At 35.0% G+C, this 26,411-nt stretch overlaps 1 protein-coding gene across 16 annotated transcripts in view; it reads right to left on the bottom strand.

Moving 5' to 3' along the window:
* The window catches only part of LOC145686241 (uncharacterized), a 180,593-nt gene that overhangs the window by 48,380 nt on the left and 105,802 nt on the right, over positions 1–26,411 (bottom strand). For 4 of the 16 annotated variants that reach the window (XM_081759345.1, XM_081759344.1, XM_081759346.1 and 1 more), the window contains one exon: positions 24,219–24,362. The exons of the other annotated variants lie outside the window; for them this stretch is intronic. The gene's annotated coding sequence lies outside the window, so the exon portion shown is untranslated. The remainder of the gene's footprint in view (positions 1–24,218; positions 24,363–26,411) is intronic. 16 annotated transcript variants of the gene reach the window in all.

The raw sequence follows: 26,411 nt of genomic DNA, 5'->3' as shown, positions 1-26,411 counted from the left end.
GACAATGGCCAACTTCATGCGTTAAACTGTGTCCACAATCCAGAATATCAAATTTAAGTGTCTCACCACACCCGCCCTATTCTCCAAATCTCGTCCCCAGTGACTTCTATATTTTTGGATCCCTCAAAAAGAAGAAAACTACGGTGCACAAATAACTACAGTTATACACAAAACATTTTTCAGACGAGATATCAACGCACTTCCAAAGCGCTGGAGTATGTGTACTGCACGTCATGGAGACTATGTAAAAAGGAGGTTAGTTTTAGCTATTACAAATATCACAACACTAATCTTCAATCGAAGCAGTGTTCTATTGTAAGTTGAGTTAAATGTCTAAACTGTTGTGGATTACAATGAATTGGCGGAAATGTTTCTTATGTTTTACTTTAAGGCATTATGTATGTGTATGTAATACAAACTTCAGAAAATTGCAATAGATCTAGGTGGTACACGGGCACGAGTTGAGGAAAGACAATATTTATAAAGAACCAGGAGTGAATGAAAGGGAAGCTCAAAGTATGAAACGACGAATACAGTGGTCTAACTGAAATTCATCCTGGTGGAAGCTGATTTTAGTACACAAAGATTCCCATATAAAATTATACTAGCAAGAAAGTGATTCTCCTACCAGATTTTAAAAATGACTTATTCCTTATTGTTAAATCTTCATTTCTTTTTCTTTTGAGACCATATAATGATCATGACACATTTCAATGAAATTTAAAAGTCTCTAGAAGAGAAACAAAGCAAAATAGTTTTTGATACTTAAAATATTTTGAATTGTGATTTACATATTTTAAACTGAGGCGAAATAAACTAATTTATGTAATATACTGTTTACTCTTAAAAACCTACAACTACAATGTACTAACACACAAATAGAAAGTATTTTCACTTTTGGTGAAGTGCGAGCTCAGTTTCGATTTTCAACAATGCTTTTACAAGTCTAATAAAAAATATATGATGCTAAACGAAACATAAGAGTAATACGCAAGTATTTGCTTAAACCATTTCTTTACGTTCTATGAAAGACAGTATGAGATTATTATTTCTATTAACTGTTTTCTACACAATTTCACGATATAGCATAACATTGTATATTATCGTATTTTCAGTTGATATAGAACACATTAAGAATTTAATTTTCCAATCTTCACTTATAACACTTACAATACTATGATAACAAAGTACATGGAATTAACATCACACATACCTCCTAACAAGTTGGAAAGACTCCTCTTTTTTCAATTTCAACCGGAAATGGTCAAATAGCATATCTTCTAACCAACAAATACAACTTTACTTCGCTTTTAATACCAAGGAAGTGGGTGAAACAGACTTATGTCTGCATTCTGCTATTCAACGCCTACCTATAGGTGAAGGTGGTCAGTTTTTCTTAGGAATAGGTTTGTGTTGTGATTCTTTGGCAAATAACCAACGAGTAATATTCTACAGAGTTCTGTGAAAGAGCTTGCATGTTGGTTGCAGTTTCTTATTTCATAATAATGAAACAGATGCAGTTAAAGTGTGTTGTGTGAGCTTAATCGCTTAAAATAATATTTAGACGACATGAACAACGAGTATCCATAAAGTTTCACGTCGAATATGAAAGAAATGGACCGCACATAAGGGACTGCAGAAAGTTGGTAGTAACTCAGTTGTACGATACCGCACAGTGTTTACATGGTTAAGGACTTTCATGGTGAATCAGCCCCAAAATAACATGGTGGAGGACACCCTCGTACCGCAATTGGCTCACATCACCTGGATGCACTTCACACGGTGCTGGGAAATGACTGCCGAAGGACGTGAGAAGGATTAAGGGTTGTAACGTACACTTCACAATTAGCTGTATATCAGATATTAACGAAGGATTTGGTATGCATAAGTATTGGCGAAATGCGTGCCACATAACCTTACTGAGTATCAAAAGTGTCAGAGACCAGGAATGTGCACGAATTCACCTGATTCGTTATGAAAAGGAAGGTGAAGCATTTCTTTCTCGCATTGCTGAAACTGAAAAAAAAAGGGGGATAGAACCTAAGAATTTGAATGGAAATTACAATGCAATGAATAGCGACAGCTATTTACAATAATAAATAAATAATTTAAATATAAAATAAAAAATCCTAAATGTGAAGACAGTGAAGATGTTAACAAAGTCCCAAATGTGAAGCAATATTTCACTCATTAGCTGTAACGTCATCTACACACCCTGCGTTAAACGAAAAATACCACATTTCCTGCAATCACGAAAATCAGTATTCTAAATTCCAAATAACATGGCGCGCAGAACGTACTACAGAAGCGAAGGATGAGAGGTATTACAGCAGATATATGAGTTCTTGTAGCTACGATTTATTACCAAAATTAAAAATCACTACGAGGGAAAGGCTTATGTGACATTCCCAGCATAATTTCTTTCATACTGTGCTTGTAACAAACTCATGCATTCAACGACAAGCAATGCCTGTCTGGGCTCTGGAAACATATTATTGCAGAAATAGATTACAGTGAGGGATTACATTTGCAGTAAGTCATGTCCGTATTTTGCCAAACTGGCCGTCCAGATATTTTGTCACTTCATGGCAAACAGCCCTCGTATTCGACTAAAAACGACTGTGCACGTTGGATAAGCGAAGATGGATAACAATTCTGTAAACTCGTTCTATTAGATTTATTGCATTCTCTTAGTGTGAAAATACTTTTCCTTGGTTGCTTAAACTGGACTGGACTAAGTATAAGTGTAGTTTCGTTCTCAAATTTATGGTGAACAAACAACAACGAGAAACTTTCTCCTCAGTTTCATAGATAACTACGGAAATAATAATAATAGTAATAATACAATTACTCCTTTAAGTTAAGGCTAAGTTACAAAAAGGAAGAGAACCATAAAAACACAACCACCAGAAACTTCCGTTCATAACTACTTCATGTTTAGCACGTCTTGCTTTACTGGAAGATAGTCATAATTGTTTGAAATATATTTCCTTACAGGCTATACAAGGATACTTTACTATACTTTAACAAGAGGTCTTCCGAATTTTGTGTGCTCAAGTTAAGTATTTAAAAGACCATTTCACACCTAAATCTATCAAATTAAATGCAGTTCTACTTATTGTCCATGTAACGGCTCTACTTTTGTCTCAATGACATCAAAGTAAACATAATATTACTCCAAAAATATAATGGCATAATGACCGCATTAATTTAAAGCTTTGTATATTTTATTTAAGTCGTCTCCATAACTATAAATTCTCGTTTACAGAATCCTGCCAAGTATTGGTGTACGATGGTAATCCCAAAAATCCCCGATCAAGAAAAAAAAAATCTTAACATAATCTCCTTTCAGCTCGAAACACTTTCTCCAGTGATGTTTAATATCCTGTTTATAGTAAGAACCGTCCAGCCCTTCAAAGTAGCCATTCAGACTCCACCTCTTCATTGTTGGCAAATCTTTTCCCACCGAGCCATTTTTTTCAAGTTTGAAAAGATAAAATAATCCGAAGGGGCTCAATCTGGCTAATACGACGCGTGAGAAAGTAATTCGAACATTCATTCATTGGGTTTGGCAATCGTGATAACATGTGTGTGAATTGGTGCATTGTCTTCACGAAACAACACTTTCTTTTTCGCCAAATGAGGCAAGATAATCAATGAAAATTATCAAACAAGCATCCCAAGACTGACGCCATGACCTTGCCAGCAGATGGAACTGTCTTTCTTCTCTTTCTTTGAAGGCGATTCTTCCCTTTTAATACATTTTTTCGTCTCAGGTGTGAAGTTATGAATCCATGTTTCATCCATGGTTATGAATAAAAGCAAAAACTCAGCTATACTGCTGTGAAACATCGCCGAATACTCGACTGAAACATCCTCACGACGCCGGTTTTGTTCCATCGTGAGCAAAAGTGACACACATCTTGTGCACAGCTTTCTCGTCCACATTTTCAGTCCAGATGCGATGTACAAGACTTTTTGAAATGCCTACCATGTCTGCTAGCTGGAGCAATTTCAGTGTACGGTCATCCAATACCATTTTCTGGATTTTCTTCACCATATCTGAGGTAGTCACGTCATTTGGTTGATCACTGTGATGTTTAACTTTGCAGCTCGAAGGAGCTCGTTTAAACTCTACCACCCAATATTTACTGCTATAATCGAAGAAGCAGACTCCTCCAGAGTAGCAGCTCGGCTTTGATATTGATTGGACGGAGACCTTTCAAGTGAATGTATTCTATCACATAACGATGACCCATTTTTTCATGTTTACAAATTCACTGAGAGTGTTCATCATTGATGGCTATCAAATAAATACTAAACAACGTAACGTCTTCAAACTTCAGCTTCAGAAGGTTGGCACTTTTGGGACTACCCTCGTATACATGACCTCTTCAATGACTTCTTTCAGTCCAGAAGTCTGTCCCTTTCTGTCCCAATGAAAGATAAAATATGTACAACGAAATATTGTCTTAATTTGATGTTAAATGCTTGAGTACTTTCGTTTCTTTGACATTTGTTTAGTTGGTTTCCATAAATGCAAGACACCTCTTTTCATATGTCTAAAACACGTATTATGTTCAGAAATACTTGAATAATCTTATTCACGTAAATGGAATTATTCCATCATGCATTTTACTGAGCCATCAGTCACGTGATACCAGGTTTCGCGTACAGTAAACATGCAAGGTCTCATTTCATTTCTACTACACAGAAACATATTTTTGTATAAGCGTCAAAACTTATCAACGATGCAGAGTCTAACGAGTTAGGCATCGAAGTTTTCAGAGACCTACATATAATGTAGATGTTCTACATGCTTTTTTTAGTTCAATTATTTTTACTGTCTAAATAAAGCATTCGATGACAAAGTAAAAACTCGTTTTACAGTTTGGATTATGATTTCTTAATAAGAACAGTTATCAGTACTTAAAAAAAAAAAATAATAATAATAATAAAAAAAAAAGCACTGAACAGCCATCTTTGGCATTCTTAAGCTATGATTTCTTTCATAGCATAATAACAGTTCCTCGTTTCCTAACTTTTGGAAAAGCGAAAATGAGAGGCAAGGTTAGTTAATGAATTAATTTATTACAAACCTGAAGGTAGAATTCTTACGTTCATCCGTAATTTCACTCATTAAACTAGTAAGTCAATGAAACGAAAATTCCATTATATGACCTTTGCAAATGACAACACATTTCAGCTCTTTTGCGACCCTTTGTCGAGTGAGACTAGACCCTTTAGTTTTGCTAATTCCAGTCCGACACATCACATTGGATATGCCTTTTATGACAGAATGATAAGAACCTTTATCATGTTCATAACCTGTAAGGAACTGAATACTGAACACTGTAACTTTAGCAATAAATTGAGACCTGTTCAGACAAACTAAAAAGACCACAAAGGGTTAATAGTCAACCCTGAAGCATAATTCTTATTTGATTTATGAGATAAAAGGGCAATGTGATTCTTTCAATATTGGAAAATGCTTAAAGATACTGTTTTCCCCCTCAGATTCATTTTAGATAATCATGTGAATATGAATTAAGTTTTACACGAAAAATTCCATTCTGTATCAACCAATGAGCATATATTCCTAAGCTGATTATTGATATTTTATTCTTAACAACATTCTTCTTGCTACTTTACATTATTTATTCATTTTCACTAGTGATTGTCTGCGGAATACCGAAAGGTAAACAATACAGAAAATGAAAAGGATATGACACAGATAAAAGGTTCCATTTAGCACTTGCCTCGTAGAACTGGAATATTAATTTTAAGGCTCATGTTAGTTTTTATGATTCGGGTCTGTTCAGTTCAAATTCTTTTAAGGAAATTATAGTTATGATGCAAATATAATACTGATATTATAAGAAGTGTATGTGTGTTATAATAAACAGAAAGGGGAAAGGATAATGTTTCGTTTTACATTTGGAAATTACGGTAGATTTCTAAATATAATCTTTCAGTTCTTGTATAAAGAGTGTGAGATGAGGAAGGAGTCAGAAATTATTTTTGGGGCACTGAATCCATATCAAAAATTCATCTCTTGCTACCATTGACCGTTTTTGTTTTTATGAGGATTCAATGTTGAGAGATAGCCTTCCTGCTCTTAATACAGAGAAGGGACATGGAAACTATTCTTGAAATGTTCATATCGAAAAATATTTCTCGCTTTCTTTTACTGTTTTTCCTTTGTGCCTGTTGATAAACAAACGGACAGGCAAATCGAGACTTCCCATACTCATATATCATATAATTTGGAAGTCTAAAAGCATGATGTAGTATCTGAAATTCGAGAAAAACAGCTGATTTAGCATTCAGTCCATTCATTATCCAAACAATGAGATTGCATGGGTTAACAAATTTGCACCCTGAGAATGTAGCACAGATATTTCTCATGTCTTCTCAATATCTAGCTAAATATCTGTTTAACTTCATCTTAGAACCGAATATTCTTAATCAGATGGGCTGGACGGGACTAAGTCAACCAGAAAAATAACATTAGACTAATACAATGGCAAGGAAGTGAAGTACTGACACAAACAATGTACACAAAAAGCGCGATACATTTAATATGGAGTACAGATTATAGTAAAGTATATACAATAACATAGATATATTACATATATATACCATAATCACATAGCTCATCACATAATTCACTAGAGTTACTTTTTACATAAAATTACTTCTTGTCTTTTCGTATTACATTGCAAATACAATTTACTACAAAACGAGTATACATTACATCCTACTGACGAACTGTTTCATATTATTAAAATCCGTATTTATATGTATTTCGAAGTATTAACAAAATATATGATACAAATGGTTACACGTTACTTCGAAATATATATTTAATATTTACAGAACGACCAAGAGAAGACTCGATATTACAAATTTAAAGAACAGAAAGTTCATGAAAAACGAAAATATAATACAATTAATATAATATAATATTAATTCATCATTTTTTTAAATGTCATCTTGCATATATCAAAGAGGAAGAACTAAAGGTAAAGGTAGACAATAAACTGAAAGTTCAAGGTACTTTTCAGGTAGTATTGCACATAAAAATGGTTCGAACAATTTTATTTTAATAACACGTAATATACTCGACTGTACAACTATACTAAAAAGAACTTGGGCATCCGCAACTTCTCAGTCTTTTAATGCAACTATTAGAACATTCATTCAATAAAAGTTCGAATTGGTATATATATATATATATATATATATATATATATAGCAGTTTAATCAACTGTTTCCTTTACTAACAAGATGACTGCTAACGCCTTTTCCACGACTGGAACCGTTTATTGGAATCGTCCGTAATTGTCTGATCACCCTTTCTCGAATTTCTGAAAGACAAACATGTGCTGGAGCATGATCGGGTCAGTAGGGTAGGTGAGGAACGACAAGTATTTTGGGGAAGAAATTACGAATTAAGGCAGGAGAATGAGTTAGGATTATCATGATGCAGCAGTCCAGCTTTAGCTCTACTACAAGGAAGGTCTCTTTCTACGCGTCGCATCTTACTGAGGCCTATAGCACACCGGAAACATTTTGTCGTGCAACTGCTTTGTCGTCATGGCTATGCATGAATACTGCGGCCACCGAGGTGTCTCTCAGCAGAGAAACAGTTCGGAGACGAAAAAGTTGTGCAATAGTTCAAAATACATGGCAGCAAATGGCAGCCCGCACTCCGGTGACAAAAGCTGCTTAGCGCTCTATGTGCAGGGAGTTAAAAAAAAAAGTGTGTGACGGAAACCTGCATTTTTAATTAATGATGAAGATAATGAAAAACTAATTGAAAAAATAGACAAACGTCCAATATCGTATAAAAATGTTTACACGAATATTCTGATGTACATTTGTGTGAGAAAGTGTGTTTTGCTGTTGTACGAAACTAAAATAAATAAATAATAATAATAATAGTAAAATAAAATAAAAAGAAGTAGGCACATTCAGGGGGGTCATTTAGAGAGGACAAGAGGGTAGTTACCTCCTTCTGAGTGAGAAATATGTACATGCTTTTTAATAAACTGTATATTAATGTATTAATGAAAAACCTTAAACTCTCAATGTTGTCCCCCTCCTAGCAAAATCAAAAATGACGCTACTGCGTACATTATTCATTCGATAATTACACTATTGACTGTCGAACTATACCCTACTATTTTTATTGACTGATTTCATACAACTACGAGAAATACAAATAAAACTCTCATTCTTAGTTTTGTTTCCATTACAACTATGGCAAGAAATCAACTGTACAGTATAGAAATTGTTGCTTTTAAAAAGCGAAAAATACGCAGGCAGAACGTGGAAGGCTTTTTCAACGATTTTTATTTTAGAGCGTCAATTGGCAGAGGACAGCACGAATTTTCTGAACGTACAGTATATTCATTTGGCACAGAAAAATTTTGAGTCTCAAGTAAAACGCACGCAAGATCGAAGAACAATTAATGCTTTAGCATTTGCTGAAAGTCCAATTTCTTGCTGGATAAGAACGGTAACAATTAGGATTTGGCAGTGATACCAATATCTGCTTCAAACTTGAAAACTGCAGGAAATCCTACACTTCTAGCCACAACACTCCGTGATAGAAATATACCGTGTATCGGGATTGAATTAGGAATGACCAGAAGAGGATCCCGAAATATTAGAGAATCTCGGTTCTGGAACTGGGTATCCAAATCTCACGGGATTTGAAATTTACTAACCATCCCTAGAATGATAGTAGACGAGATACAGGCCCAGCGTTTAAAACTTTAAAAAGCTGGTATCTTAGAAGGATGAAAATGTGGTTTTCATCATTATTCCTTCGTTTATTATTATTATTATTATTTTAAATAACGACATAACAGTACCAAGTACGTATTTTGCTTCTTTTTCGTGTGTGTCCAATATCCCACCGAAATGTGAGGTTAAATGCAAGGCAATTTTTTCTGCTGCTGTTTTATTTCCGTAAAGTTGCTGAGTGTAGGAGACGACGCGAAATATGAGGGTTACCGCAAAATGGAAACAAAGCAAGAAATTATGTTATGTGCAAATGAAAGGTTAGTACATATATAAGCGTTACATATAGGAAGTTGAATGAAAATGCATAAATCTATCAGAATATAGCACGAGAAAAGTGAGTACAACGAATCGTTCATATCATATGTGTTACGGCAGTAGAGTGTGCGGTATCTTCTCACGTGATAAGGATGGAAGTACTTGAGAATCCACCACATTTACCACACTTACCACCTTGAAATTTCAGTCTAATACTAAAACTGAAAAAAGTCATTGCGTGAAATACACATGTGAAACATTTCCTACAAGTAACACTTCGATATGTACTAACATTCTATTTGCATATTTCAGAATTTTTTGCTTCGTTTCCATTTTCATTAAGAGAGATAGTTGCAATGACTTTCGAGGTTACCTACGTAGTTGCGCAACTGTTTTGTCGCCAGTGTGCAGAGGGCCTTACACCTGAGAACTTCTAAGTAAAACTCTTTCTGTTCATTGTCTGCTCATGCGGAACACACTCTTCATTCACATCCGACACTACCGTATACAAGTCCTCATTCAAAACTCCCGTATCTCGAAGACTAATCAAGCTAGTGTGACACGCCAAAAAAAGTATATGGATGATAGAAGACTCCGCTAAATGACACTATTAGTTGCAATCTGCTACAACGAATGTTTCGACCAGTTTAACCAAACCGGTCTTTATTGAACAGGCCTTGAATATTACCTACGATATGACAAACATACTAAGGATTAAAAAAAAAAAAAAAATAAAATAAAATAAAATAAATGAATAGTTACCTTTTGACAATGACTGAACAAGGACTTATTCTTCATGAAAATCTTTTACAAATAACCTTAAAAGTATTATGACTTCAGTGAAAGAATACGAATCTCTTGTCACATTCCGTCTCAGTATATTGATCAATATGAAAATTTTAACATTTCCGTGCACTTTACGAAGGCACAAAATACTGTATAATATTAAGCAATTTGTTTCATATTATTTTTTAACTTTTACATTCCATCTGTTCTCGACGCTTTTAAAACTACATAATTATATTATTACACAAAATCTAAATGGTAATTTATGAAAATCTAGAGCCGCTGATATTACACTATTGTTTCTACGTACTATATTACAACAATACGTTGTTTTTTTTCCTTTCCACTAATTTATTATGACAAAGCCAAATGTTTTAATTAGTTGTTTCTGAAACTCATATTTAACACACTGGAGTAACAATGACATTTAACTTAACTTATTTTCCATTATTATTTGGATACATTCGAAATCAATGGATATTTTCAATCTAACCAGAAATTTCAACTTATGATTCCACTTCGTAGGACTAATCTTAAATACTAAGTATCTCATCATTATTCTTGAACCACGGTTACAAAATAGACACTGAAGACGAATTTGTATTCTCAAAATGAAATGACATAAAATCTTTTAAGTTTTACGTCCCATGGTTATGCTGGCTAGGCTAAAGGAGACGATGATGATAGACAAGGAACGAAATGGTGAAATGAAGAAAGTGGGAGGAAACGGGAGAACCCCGAGAAAACCACGCACACGATGTTTGTTCACCACAAAGTTCTCTTGGCGCGAACTGGAATTGAACCACGGATCCCATACACCAGAGGTGAACGCTCTACCACTAAGCCACCAGAAAAAAGAAAAAAAAATCACTACCATTATATGGTATCACGAGGCGAGAAAAGCGTGTAATGTTGTAGACATATTATTTTTAACTAACCTTGTAAACATACTATCTGACAAGGGAATATTATGGTATGACAAATGTGTACAGTTTTTTTTGGATTATTGAGCAACTTCTTCTAAAAAAAAAACACTGTGGAACGTAACATCTCGGTTGTTCACAGTTATAGTAGTTACGAACATACACGACCATTAAAAATCTGAATGTATAATAGCATAACAAAAATCAAAGTATTATTGATTTACAAAATTTCATTACATATATATATATATATATATATATATATATATATATATAATATCTTGAAACTGTTTTTTAAAAGGAATCGCTCAATTATCTCAGAAAATCTCAATTGAACTATCACTACGTAATATTCTCTTGTGAGACACTTTTCTCTTTATTGCAATGGCCAATTTGATTATGAATAACATTCGATTACTGATGCATTGAACGATTACAGAACAACGTATTATTTTCTACTTCGTAACGGAGTTTATTACTGTTTTTTTAAATTACATTAATAGAACTGTGGATAAAGACTGCAAGTCAAAGTTAACATTAAAGTTATTGGAACAACTATTATTTTCGAGAAATGAACAATAAAGAATGAAAAAGATGGATTTCTATACCTACGATTATCAAGACTTCCGTTCTAAATTTTCGTAGTTTTACTCTATTATGTCTGCTACCATAAGAACACTTAGTTATTATTCCTCATAACGCTTCAATTCAAAACGTAACCCAAGATAATCCGTTCAATGCAGGTTAAGTACTTTAATTAGTTACTTGGTTTCAAAGTTAATAGTTCGGAGTTTAGAATCTTATTTCGACATAAGATACTTAAATCTGTAACTTGATGCAAATCTGGGACGTATCTGTGAGTCAACAAAATGCATGACAACTTTCTTCTCTTTGATGTAAGAAACATATGTGCGATGTCCATCAGTTTCTTCCTGGAACACCCTGTATACTATTTATGTTTATACCAGTATTTATTCTTCGCTAAACAAGTATCAATTCTCACTGTAGCTTCACAAATACATTCTACGAATAATAAGTGAGTCGTTTAACAACACCTTTAGCTCATTTATTATATACCAATATTACCGAGCACGTTACATCGAAACGAAGAAAGAAGTTTAGGAAGAGCAGTTAGGCTTTCAGATCACGAAGGGTACAAAATATTCAGAGTAACCGGCACAAGGTTTACAAAGAAAGGCAAGAAAATGAATTTATTGTTTAGTTTAGAAAATGTTTTTGATCAAGTAATTCGAAAATTTCAGTGAAAATGCTTTTCTATTAGTATAAAATGAGGAAAGAAGATTTAACCGGTTTTTTCCAATGTTCCAATAATGAAGAAAAGAAAAACTTGCATAATTTTGCTCAAATAAATAGGCATCGACAACAGAAATCGTTGTTCTTTTGATTTTGAAGTTTGAAACAGATGTCGCTTAAGTTGTAGATTCCGCTAGGTAGCAAGTTGTGTGCTGAGAGGAGAAAAGCTTGTGGCATATATTTTCGGTATTTCTTTCTGTTTTCCCATGGAAAGGAATATCATAAAGTACTTGGTTGAAAGTTTATGCAAATCAAACGTAGGATATGACGTCATAAGTTTAAACGTTCCAAAAAATGGAACATCAAGTTTAAGTGGGAGTATGCATTACGTGTATTCTCTATTGAAAGATTTGGTGCGTGTACTGTATTTTGAGCAAGTTTACATTGATACTTAAGACTGTTTTATATACGACTTAAGTCCACAATTAAATGTATATAGAATTGACCCAACATGTACCACTCTCATTTCTACTCGTCCGTTGAACATACTACATTATTGAAAGAGTAACGGTTTGATTTGTTACGACGTTCAAACGTTTTCACAATGTTTCTTTGTATATTAATCAGATAAAAGTTAGCTTTTGTTTAGAATAATATGTGCCTGCGTCCTTGCACATATTTTAGAACAGACACTTTCTTGCAAATAAATGAGATTGTGTACTTAACTGGCCCACAATACATATTACTAACTTTAGGTTAGATTAGTTTGCGTTAGAAATAGTCCGATGTGAGGAATAGTATTTAATAACACTTTTGGTCTTTCACTTAAAAAAATACTTGAATATTTAACGTTACACATATAGTAGTCTAGTTATCAACACCATTGCTAAGTAAGTGCTATATGGTTCCGTGTAATATTTTTCGAAACAGTTCCGCAGTTACTTTAATAAACTGTATCTTTTATTTACAGAGAGTTAACTGTAGAGGAGATCTTGGTCTCCTTGGAAGAAGATGATGACTATTAATGCTGATTATCTACATTACTTCTCCTGAAAATAGTGCTGATAGTCCTGAAGACAGCGCATTTGAAGACGCATATGGGAATGTAAACAACCTATCCAGACGCCAACTCAGTTCATTTGCGGAAGTAAGAGTGAGTCATCTGAACACAACAGACAGTAATGATCACATCGAAGATCCCATTTACGTATTGCCGTGAGCATGACATCTCTAGTGACCCCGTTGCTTGTTTTGAGCTGTTCTGATTTCACTGTATGGGGAAAAAATTAAATCTTCACATAAACACACGAATACTAAAAAATCAATTATTGGATGCAGGTCTATATACCTAGTTATATCATAAATACTGCCACAAGTTTGAATGTGAATAATACAGAGAGTATTAACACCAAGGCAATTTATTTTAGTCATGTTTTACATTGATATGTTGTACACCTGACGCACGAATCATTTTTCGAAATGTCCCCCCTTGGCCTTGATGCAGGCACGAAGTCTGTCCGGCCACTGGTCAATGGCATTACTCACCACGTCCATGGGAAAATTGTTCACTGCTCGGGTCAAGGATTGTTTCCGACTGTCGACAGATGATGCCGTTTATGGCAGACTTTTGCCTGAAGTAGAGATGCAAGGGCTCGGAAAAAAACCGGCTTTTTTGAAAAAAAAAAACTCGGTTTTTTCTGCTTTGCTTTTTTGCTTGGGAAATTTTGGGCTTTTTTCAAAATACTGCTTTAAATTGATAAAACAGACTTTGTATCGCTTCTCTATAACACAAAAAATCATTTAATTAGTGGTTGATGCTGATAATAATATAAAACATCGAAAATAAACTATGAATTTCGAAAAAATATTTCAAACAATTTTTCTTCAACATTCTTTGTATTATGAATTCCACAGGATTAACCAATGTATATAATAAGAATTTTTTAACCTCCTATATACAAAAGTAAGCAGAGTTGGCAAGAACCGTGGTTGTTTTTGAAAATGCCAAAAACCCGTTTTTTGGGGGATGTTTAAACCAGGCTTTTTTGGTTTAAACCAGGCTTTTTTGACTTAGATTTTTTGCTTTATGTATTTATATTACATATTCACAGAAATAAGTTTGTTTCGCCTTGATGTTATTATGCAACAGCGGGGTTATGCCGGAAGAATTCTCATAAGCTTAAAGACGTGCGGTCAGTAAATTTCTTAAGTTGAGAATCTCCCGCCCTAGCCATTGGGAAAATCCCGTCATTACTTGAAATGTAAGACAATAACGGGAAAATCCTGTTATTGCTTTGCATGTAAAATTTAAAGGTCAACGTACCATAATCAGTACGCTAAAACTGAGGTATTAAATTACAAATTTAGTACCGGTACAAAGATATCATTGAAAGTCCAATCCAAGCTAATGTTGGAAGCTACGTAGGCAATCGAAAAATTTTGCCAATTTCTATCAATATATTTAAGCAATATTGGCTTCTTTATAAAACAACACGCATTTAGGCATGCAGAAATATACAATTTGGTTTGTTTCGTATATTTAGGCTTAACATCCTTACGAAATACCGAGGTTATCAAGGAGAAGACTTTCGCTTAAACTGACATCCGAACCGCTACTTGGGTTACGCATGAAAGAAGGTTTGTGGGTCGACCGAGAATTGAACATGGGACACCTTGATTAAAAGGTGAAAGGGAAATAAAACTATTGCAGTTGGTTTGATATCTGGAAACGTCACAATGAAGTTCACACAATTCGCATTTTTCATTCTTTTTATTTTTTTGGTTTAAACCAGTTATTAAAAAAAAAAAGTTGGTGTAAACCAGCCAACCCTAAAAGTAAACACTTCTTTTTAAAGAACACAAATAACTAGCAAAATAGTATGTAGTATTTTTACTTCAAAATATTCCATACCCTCTTTCTGAAACAAAATAAAATTAAAAATGAAATCTTTGAGTTTTACGTCCCACGTTTTTTCCCGATTAGGCTAAAGGAGACGGTGATGATGAGTAATGAATGAAATGGTGGAATGAAGAAAGTGGGAGGAAACGGGAGAACCCCGAGAAAACCCACGCACACGGTGTTTGTCCACCACAAAGATCACTTGGCGCAAAATCAAATTAAAATAAAACATAAGAGAAATACTTAGATTTATATGATACACTTAAAGGCTGCACATCTAGAGCTTTTGGTTCTGTATATTCTTGAAATTCTACAGTTAAGTTTTATAGAACCACCATCACAGTTTATCCAATCCTCAAGTTTTCTGAATTTTTAACAAGAGGGATTCAACATATCATTACGGAACTCCCCCCTCCCCCCCCCCAAAAAAAGACTACGGAATATATTTAAGTTAAGCTAAATACAACTGCACAACAAAAATGACTGAGTGATTAGCTTTTGAGCTTCTATCGGGAAGTCCGGGATTCAACCAGCATTCGACCATTCTGACAAAGCTTTTCTTTGTTCCATCTGTGAATGTAGAAATAGTGCGTATACTGTGAGTTGGCCGACTTCCTTTCTATTGTTTTTAAATAGTTATTATTACTAATTACCAGCAGTGACGGTTTTGCGAAGGTTAGGGGGGCGGTCTTTCGGACTGAAGCCCGTTCCCCAAAGTTACGGAATGTCTGCAACAAACGAAATATCTATTATTTATGCCTTTACTCATAAACTTTAAGCTCCCGTCAAATAAAAATTACGAATGTTTAAAAAAACTAAACATTAGTAAGAAACCCTTCCCAAAATACTTTTCTAAATCCGCCACTGATTCTCAGTATAAAATGATTTTTAAAGTTGTATCCGGAAGATTATTGTTAAACATATAAACGAAACGAAATATTAGTTATGCCTGTACTCATAAACTTCAAGCACTTCCCAAATAAAATTAGGACTTTTTAGGAAACGAAACAATCAGAAAAACCCCTCCTAAAGTACTTTTCTAAATCCGCTACTGATTATTTGTATAAATTGGTATTCAAGGTTGTGTCCGCAAAATTATTGCTAAATCACTTCACAGCTACAGTATAACAGATATGTGAAGTACGGTTTGACGGATATATTGAAAAACGTACGCTTTGACGGATAAAGAGAAAAACGGGCAAGTTTAACTTTTGCGCTAGAAGCTAGAGTACTAAAAGCTCTTAGGAATGAAACACGGATGACAAACTAAAAAAGAAAAAAATGTCGATAACTCAAAAGTTAAAATAAAGTTAAATAGCCTCTAAAATTACCCTCAAATACTACATTCTTCATGTTAGCTTTAATTCGTAAAACATGTGCTCCATCCATCTTGATGGTGAATTTCAGAGCGAAATATTACATTCAGGTCATGAAATTCTTATCTAACTATAGAATATACTATAAGAAAGCTATTTAGATAGAAAAATCATGAAGTTGAAAAAAGCCAAAATTTCCAAAATTCTCGTTTTTTTCCCAAAAAAGCCGGCTTTTTATGTGAAAAAAACCATCGATTCAAAAAAGCCGGCTTTTTTGCATCTCTAGCCTGAAGGACTACCCAAAGTTGGTAGTCCAACGGGTTAAGGTCCGGGCTGGTAGAAGGCCAATCAACGGTAGAAATGAAGTCGGGGACGTTCCGTGCCAGCCAGTCCTCGGTTGTTTTCGCTTTGTGGCCTGGAGCGGAATCCTGCTGGAAGGTCCACCTTTCTCTAGGGAACATGGTAGCGGACAGTGGTTTCACTATAGGTGTTAGCACTGTGTCCTGGTACACCTTGGCAGATGTTTTAACACCTTTTTCGCAAAAATGCAACTGGGTTGTGCCTGAGTATCTCACTCCCCACCAAACTATCACTGAGGCAAGATGATGTACCCTCTGAACCCTTGGAGCTGCCTCAGCAGCTGCAGTAGATGACGTGACATACATACGGTCATTTTGGGCGTTGTAGGCCTGATCAGTTGTGAACACCTTTTCGTCAGTGAACAGAATCTTTCTGTGCAGATTGTTGGCGTAACGCTGCAACTCTCTCTTTGATTTAAGGGCCCTCTGCGACGTTAATATTTGGGTCAGAAAGTGACCAGTCAGCCTCTTATACGCCCGTAGATGTAGGTCACTCCTGAGCACATGAGACATGGAATTTTTGCTGATGTTCATCTCAGCAGCCATCACACTTTGTGTTCGAACAGGATTTCTTCGAATTCTTGCTGCGACTGCTTTCTGGACCTGCGGAGTTCGTACCGTTCGTGATCTGCCACTCCTTGCGCGGTCAGCTGCCGTTCCAGTCTCAGTGTATCGCTGTATGGTCACTCCAAACTTTGTGACAGTATTTATGATATAACTAGGTACCACGTTCCTCATACACAATTATACAATCCCTGCAAGAGCTCATGTAGTTCGGATTGCACGTTAATCAGTAGGTCCCGTCTCATACAGCCTCGCTACTGAAAGGGATGTTAAACCCAAAATCAACTCAACTTAACAATTATACCTGACCCCTTCTAATCGCCGCAAACGTCTTCGGTGGTGTCGGAAGAGTCTAAAATCGAGAAGTGAATGAAAGTAGTACGGTAAGTACAACAACGGTGACAGTCCTTTCTATCTCCAGTACACTGAGGATCGTGTGTAAATGTAGAGTCCATATGAGTGGGAAAACCTAGCGTGTGTTAACAATCGCCACAGAATTCCCACAATTCGAATTCTGGTATGGAGGCCAATAAGCTACACATCCCATTCACCTCTGGTCTTCACTCAGAGGAAAATAATTTCAACGTGCATTCGTGACGCCATTTATCACGTTTTATGACCTTACCTGAACATCTTGATAGACCTCATTTTTCTACAGGGTAACGCGCGTCCCCATATCGCGAGAGCTACTTGAGTGCTATACTCGGTATACGTCTTCTACCTTTCTCGCTTGGTCTAGAGACCCAACCAAGCACGTGAGAGAGATCGTGGGACGATACATGAACACTAGCGGTTTCAGCAACGACCATCGGCCAGCTATATCGAGATCTACTGGCAAGATGGGATGGGATATCCCACATAGGTATTCAGTAAGTGTACGACTGCTAATCTGCCCAAACAGCTGCTTAAGTGGCCGATCGTATAATCACACGTGCTATTAATATGAATACTCTATATTTTGGAACTTCCTGTGTGACATGTTCGGAATATTCCATGAACGCCATGTTAGGATCTCTACCACCTTCTTGTGTACGAATTCCACGCCAGATAGGTGAATTCCTATTGAGTGTTTTTAAAACGAGTTTCCTGCAGTAGTTATTTGTTTGAAATGTAATTACTTCTACATACGAGACGGAAACTCGACAATATTTTAGCAATTCCTACAGCTTATCAGCGTTAATCTACTTTTACAGTAGAATATATACTGTACAAACAAATATTGCGAAATACTTTAAATTTCATCCTGTTTGAATCATGAACATGAACATGAAACAATTATCATAAAAAGATGAAGAAGTGTTTCTCAACATTCTAAGCCGTTTTTCACCTATGTGTAAAAATGTTTCAGGCTCTTGATTTCACTTCTTAATATATTGTTATTTGTAAGACTTGATCACAGAGATACGATGACACAAGCGATACAAAAAGAGTTATTTAAAGCTATTTTAAAAAATATATATTTTTACATGTTTTTAAGTGTAAGCTTTACATACAAACTGAATGACAACTCAACATTGTTATACTTAAATATAAAATGTATATTCATTAACACAACTCTTCCGATAGAAATATATTTGTTAAAACCACGATCAGTTTTGGACATAATATTTTGAGATAAAAATATCACGTATCTTTCTTATGTCATAATATTATTGTGACGCAGTTCTCAGCAGGGCATAACATGTCAAAAATTTCTGCTGTTCTATATTTCATAGAATTAATGTTCTAGATTACAATGTTCTCTATAGCGCTTTCCAAATGAAAGTTACATGGCCTTGAACGGGATGTCCACTTTGTCCAATCGCAGTTACTCGGTGTTGTCAATTTGTGGCAAGAGACAGCAAGTACTGACTCTTCGCACCACTGTGAAAGTTATCAATACTAGAAACGCCATCTAGAAATATTATATTACTATGTTAATCGCTGTTTTTAGGAAATGCATGTTTCTATGTCAACTGGTTTTCATGATACACTTTTAAATGTTTCCATATAAAACTATGGTGAAAATCTTTAAAATATGTTTGTCGCACAACGGCTAGCAGTACATTTTTATTCAGGCTTTTGTTAATTTCCTTTCTATATAAAATCGATTAAGTAATCTATTACAGGATAGTAAACAAATAACTTACTAACACTTCTTGGGCGTTCTTTGTTTGGAGACTCATATGAAATCGCGTATTTTAAAACCAACATTACTATATGTATAATAAAATACAAGAAATGCAAATGTGGAAGTAGAAGATCCTATTTCTTTATAAAAAAAAAAAAAAAAAAAAAACTTTACTCGGTATAGACAATGTGTGATTTTTTTCCCTTCATGTTGCACACTACTTTATCACCCATTTCTCCCTCTCTCCCTCTCTCTCTCTCTCTCTCTCTCTCTCTATTTCTTCCTTTCTACTCAACATATGAACTCATGGTTGCTGCATTGCAGGCATCTACATTATACCATAAATTATTACACCCAAAACATATTTGACTGCTTTGAGACGCGGAGAGCGGATACAATTAGGAGGGAACAAGGTTCCTTTCTTTAACGCGTACAACTGTTCCTCGAATACTTTCTTAGTAAATAACATTCGCATTGTGGTTTCATGAGTTATAGAAAATTTATTGTGTGTTTAAAATATAGCTTTTTTAAGTGGTTCCAATACTTTTTTTTAAGAATTTATATATAAGGTTAGAAAGAAATTTGCATTAGGGAAAAATCCAAAACTTAATTAACAAAACTATAAAATCAAAGGCTTTAGAATTCATTTCATCTGTTTGATTCTCTCTAAACCAACGAGGAAACTAACCACGTAACAGGAAGACTGGAAATGATCCTTTGCACATCTACAAAAATTACAAGAGATTTCATGAAATAGTGAACAACAAAATTTTAATTATAATAAATTTAAGACAGCTAATATAGCGACAAAAAACAAACTATTACAGACGATGGTTATGGCAGGGTAAAATACACTATGAGCTTTTACCAATTCTAATAGTATAACTTTCCAATCGGAAAACGTCCATTAGGAAGACATAGACGCAGATGGGGGATAATATTAAGATGGATCTCGCAGAAACAGGAGTACAACGTAGAATCAGAATCCAAAATTGGCAAAGTACAGCAAGTCAATGGAACGCTTTTATGAATGTGGCACTGAACCTCCGGGTTCCTTGGCCATACAGTTAGTTTATGCTATAAATTAAAAGACAATTAATTTAGTTCACATTTACAGTTCCAGCATAGAGAATGGTTATTCTAAAATTTATTGGAATAACACTTTTTACGGTGTGAATAATCCTGTCAATTAATTTGTCGTATTCCTAGACGGAGAAAAAACGAGAAGGGAAAGAGAAGTCCGCAATCCGGTAACGTTGCGCTAAATATTGCGTACTCGAATACACGAATGCGAATACTGCTCATGTTTCTTATAATCTAAAAGAGTTATAAATATCAACACTGCCTTTTGCTCTACAGTTCGTTAGAAAAATGTTAAATAGTGTGAATTTTACTACGAACAACGCTTTCAGTTTACATTATAATTATTTTCCTCTTCTTTTCAGCGTACAAATTGTACAAATAATGAATAAATTTCGTTAGAAGACTAATTTTTCCACAAAAATGTATCTGTGCACGATATTTCTAGTTTGATTCTCAGTAAAATTACACATTATTCTGATCCCATGTTTCTTTGTACGTTCCATGGCGTCCTCAGTATCAAAATTATTAGTGTACTAGACTACCCAGAAAGAGTGAGATCCTGACAAAATAGTTCAAAAAATAAATTATATCAAGCACAATCGATTTCCTAAAATTACACGATGTCTGATTGGAGTACTTGCAAAATGTTGATCACGAAACATCCTTTTCTTTAACATTAACTGGAAGGTCAAGCTCCTATGGTCTTAACTAAAGAGTGCTACGCAAGGAAGAATGTATACATCAAATATAAGTGGATATTATATCAAATAATTCCTATAGTATTTTTCCTAGTAGTTATAGAATTTAATCCATTCGTGTAGGTAAATTAATAGTTTCTGTCTTACTTCTTCCGTCGTTTTAGCTTCCCGATTCCCTGCTATTCATATACACTTAAATCATATGGAAAACGACTGGCTAACCTGTCCTTGCTATATTAACGTAGTGATCTCGCGTAGTTCTAGGTGATGCGCAAAATACCCACACACATACATGCAATACCTTCTGATGAAAGCATTTACCCTAGTACAAAATTACTACACAACTTTACAGAACAGTTTTCACTTAATGAAATACAAGGAGCAGCTGAAAATGCTTAACTGTGTCCCCCCCCTCTCTCTTCCAGTCCACATTAAGTCTTCAGTAAAGGTTGATATGAAAGCTTAGTATCTTATTATATAATGGTGAAAATATAGGTGTTTTTATTTATTTATTTATTTTTAAATAATGATTGAAGCAGTGATCGTTGAGCCTCAAGTAAGTTTCACAGCTTTGAAGTGACGGACTTCCATGAAGTTTTCTCTCTCTAGGAAAAGTTTGCAAAGGATATTTACACGAAATATGAGGAAGCACTGTCCTTCTACAGAACCATTAAAACCAGGATAACTCGTTTCAAGACTGGCCATTTCACCTTTGAAAATACTGATCCTTGAGGGCACATGAATATAAAGGATGAAAAATAGACCAGATACTGGCTTCATTACCAGCAGTATACTGGATATGCGCAAGCTTTCAGCGAAATGAGTGCCGGAATGTGTGAACAATGATCAGAAGGAGGAACAAGTTGAAGCATCTATTCTCAGTCATACTTTATTCCCTAGCAGTATTCTCCTTGGTTGTTTGAACGAAACAAAAAACAAATATTATTTATGATCTGCGGAAATACAATACTTGTTTTGGAAAAAGTACAAGAAACTAATTATAAAGTAGCTAAACTTGTCGCAAAGGCTAAGAAACCATAAGCAAGAGCTGAAACGTTAATGCCTGCTTGTATAGGAGATGGTGAAAATAGTACTGAGCTCAGAAGCTGCTAGTGAAATTTCAAAATTTCCTCTGTGGGACATAATCAATTGTCGAGTTCATATTTAACTACATATTTGAGTGAACAGGGCTACCTGACATTGGCTGAAATTAAAACTTCAAAGAAGATAAGACAGATCCGTCGATGAAGAAATGAAACTTACATTGTCAACGATTCCTCCACGGATCAGCTGCCTGTGTCAGATAAACAGGGTTAAGTATCCCATTGAAGATACGAGTAAAATTATTTAGTTTAATAGCAGTAAAAGTGTGTATTTTCTTCAGTAGAATATCTTCATGTATGAGCTTAAATCAATTTACCACCATAAATTTTAATTCATGTTCAAATACTAATAAATGCACGATTTGATTTGTGTTCAATAATAAGTCGATTCTACATTTTTGAGAACAATAACGTTTAGTGTGCTGTATTATGGATAATTTATGCTCTGTCACCAGTAGAAAAAAATTACGGAACACTGTATTAAACTAACCTATTGGGCCTGTTGCATGAGACAATTAACAAGAAACACTGCGGAAAGATCTGCAAAGGTATTTTCATTTTGTACGATAATTGCCCAGCTCACACGTCCTACGTTGTGGTTGCCAAATTGAAACTGAAAACCCTGGGATTCCAATTGGTCCGGTACCTTCCTATTCTCTTGCTCTTGCACCTTTTGGATTATTATTTGCTCGCAAACTTGAAGAAATATCTCAAGATACATCATTTTGAGTACATCGCTGACGTTTAACATACTACGGAGACCTTGTTTCAGGCACGACAAAATTAATTTAATTTGCACAGGTTAGAAAAGTTGGAATAACGCTGTATCAAATGCATCAGTTCCAGGAGAAAACATGTTAAATAACTTTAATTTAATCCTTCTAGCCCTACTGTTTTCGGGTAAAGCCAAGACTTCCTTGTATACAACGATGCAGTTGTTTCTCGTAACATTACACTGTATACAGAACTTGAAAAAGAGCGTCAACATTCCTATAACAGGCATTTTAGACCCCAAGGGAAAGCAAAACACCTTTCAATAATTCTTCAGATTAGATAGAGACTGAAAAATTTATATATATTTTCCCTATTAGCTAAGTATATATATATATATATATATATATATATATATATATATATATATATATATATATATATATATATATATATATATATATATATATAGCAACTAGTAGGAGTCTTTGAATAACTTAAGCGAAAAATTACTCTTCGGTTACGTAGCACCTTACCGCTGACAAATGCTACTTCATATTTGTTAATGCTAAACATGAAATAGCTCTGATTTTACTGTGTACCATTAATAGTATCTTGATATACAGAATGAAAACTAACCGAATCAATTCTAAAACTTAGGATGAATCGATCAAAAAATAATTATGTCAAAAAACATTTATTTGGCAGCTACGTGATGTCTGTTTCCTATTTGGTAATACATCTTAGCAATAACGACATTTTATGTTGCGGTATTACCCTCATTTTCAACATAGTTTTGTGATAAATTTTGTGTGATTAAATGTGGATTAATGCACTAACTAAACCTTCATTTGATATTCAGAATATTTTTCAGTTAGAAGAGGGAAGCGATGAATACATGGTGGTGAGAATACGAAGTTTCATGTATAGGAAAATAGGAAACCGATACAGATGAAGTAAATTGCAGCAGCATTGAAGTATTTAAAGTTCTTCTGAATCTAGCGTTTACATTAACCGATAGTTTAATATTGTGAAAATACCTTAGTAGAACAGTGTTGATATTACAAGTTTATTGTTATAACAATAAATGACTGCATGGAAAAATGAATTACTAAGATCTTAATTAGCTGCCATACGAAACCATACGAAAGCACAATACACGAACTGCAATACTTAATCCTCTTATGATGTCCTAATCACAAATAAATCGGAACTTTCAGTGTCTCACGTAGTGTATCTTTACTATAAACGATAAATTTCAACTAGATGCGTCGCAAAGGGAACTGTCACGATTATTTACTGTCATATGGGGGGAAAAAAGATTGAGTAACGAGCTAGTTTACCTTGATACACTGTTGCAATGATGTGTCTGCGTTAATGTTTGTTTGATAATCAAAACTGACGAAATTTTACTAGGTGTGACCTGCACCTATGGTAAGTCGAACACACTTCATCCAGACTGAAGACTTTTCACACTGCAAGGGCACCTGCAATGAGAGATAAGGGAACCCCGTCATTTCCTCGCCATCGAAAACCTGCAGTATTGTTGGCAAGTCTCAATACGAAGAAGGGAAGGCAAGAATCGAGAAATACTTGGGAGTATATGAACTAAAGGTAATCAGCGTGTTAACGAGAGGCATAACAATTTAAAATATATAATTCATTACTTTAACAGATATATGTAGGTTTGATATATTGATCTTTCACATTTAAAAGTAAACGTTCTCTAATGTCAAGATCAGAAATTTATAATGATTATATTAACTCCAAATTCTTGCACATTTAAACAGTTATGTTTGCTATCAATTACCCAAACGATTTATTCATGGCAATGTGAATTATAGATTTCTTCACTCAAAGTTCTAGATCTAAACTTTTATTTGAATGTGGCTTGGGTCACTACTAGTACTCATTTACTTCAAGAAAAGAATAAAGCAAATAAAAGTCCGACACACTAGGATTTCAACGCGTTCAACCTCTTCCATAACATACTACTAATCAAAGTTCCATCACAGGAGTGGTCTGAAGTTTGTCCTCCAGTGAGAACAAACATGGTTCGAATTCAGCGTTAAACTTCAATCACTGATAAAACATTTAAGTATTTGCCTACTCGAATTAAAATTATTAACGATTATGTCAACAATGTACCGTCTGCCAGTAATACAGTGTGTTTGAGAAAGAACTCCCTAGTTTTAATGTGTCCTAGAATCTGTACAAAATGACATACACTATTCTAGTTTGTGGTGTTTGATTCATCTACTCTTCAAGTTTAGCTCCCCTGCAGTTGGCAGGTCTGCTTGACCTTGAGACGACACCAGTGCTGTTTTTTCCCTCTGCTTCCTCAGTTCAGTCCAGGCAGGCGTGCAGTGCAGAGCAACTCAGCAACAATGTGTACTCCGCAACAGAAAGCGCAGTGTGTTATTTGGCTTGTGAAAACTGAGTCAGTTATAACAGTGCAACGTAATTTTAGACGTCAGTATGGTGGTGAACTACCTACAGCAAAAACTATCCGTCATTGGCTAAAATCTTTCAAGGAAACCGGTAGTGTTTTAAAAGCAAAATCACCAGGTAGACCGAGAACTTCTGAAGATGTTGAACAGATCCGTGTTTCTTGTGTTCGGAGCCCGAAGAAGTAATTGGCCAGACGTAGTCTACAATTAGGAGTGCCTAAAGGTACTGTGTATGATGTTGTGCGTAAAAGACTTAAGTTGCGCACCTACAAATTGCAACTGTTACATGAAATTAAACCTACTGATAAAATCGAAAGGTATGAGTTTGCTGCTGACTTTCTACACGGAATTGATGATGATGTCAATTTTTTTAAAAAAGATTATCTTTTCTATATATAGGCTGTCTTTTCTATATTTCATGTCAGTGGAACAGTTAATCGTCATAACTGCAGAATTTGGAGGTCAGAGCATCCACATGAAGTTATTCAGCATCAACGTGACTCTCCCAAACTTAATGTCTGGTGCGGTTTGATGAAAGATCGTGTGATTGGTCCTTTCATTTTTGTAGAAAAAACAATAAACGGGGACGTTTACTATGACATGCTGACAGAGTACGTCTTTCCTCAAATGGACGATATTGAGGCGGAAAAGGGGCTTGTGTTTTTCCAACAAGATGGCGCCCCACCTCATTACAGTAACCATGTGCCTGCGGCTCTTGACACTCGCTTTCCAGGAAGGTGGATAGGCAGGGCTGGCCCAATATCTTGGCCACCTCGAAGCCCAGACTTAACCCCACACTGGACTTTTTCTTTTGGGGCCACATAAAAAATGTTGTGTGCAGTGAAAAGATCAGAGACATCAATCATTTACGGGAAAGAATCGTCGCGGTGGGTGGGACAATTACACCTGAAATGTTGGCGAATACGTGGCGAGAAGTGGAATATCGTCTCGACATGTGCAGGGCTACAAATGGATCCCACATCGAAGTCTACCAACATTAAACAAATTTGAAGGAATTCTCTTTCATGATATGTACTCATTGATGTAACTTTTCATTCATTTCTGAATTAAATTTATACTTAAAAC

This window comes from Thermobia domestica, chromosome 5 (assembly GCF_964235325.1).
Source record: "Thermobia domestica chromosome 5, izTheDome1.hap1.1, whole genome shotgun sequence".
NCBI classification, from domain to species: domain Eukaryota; kingdom Metazoa; phylum Arthropoda; class Insecta; order Zygentoma; family Lepismatidae; genus Thermobia; species Thermobia domestica.
Note: the sequence above shows the minus strand (reverse complement) of the source record. Positions and strands in the feature narration are given on the sequence as shown.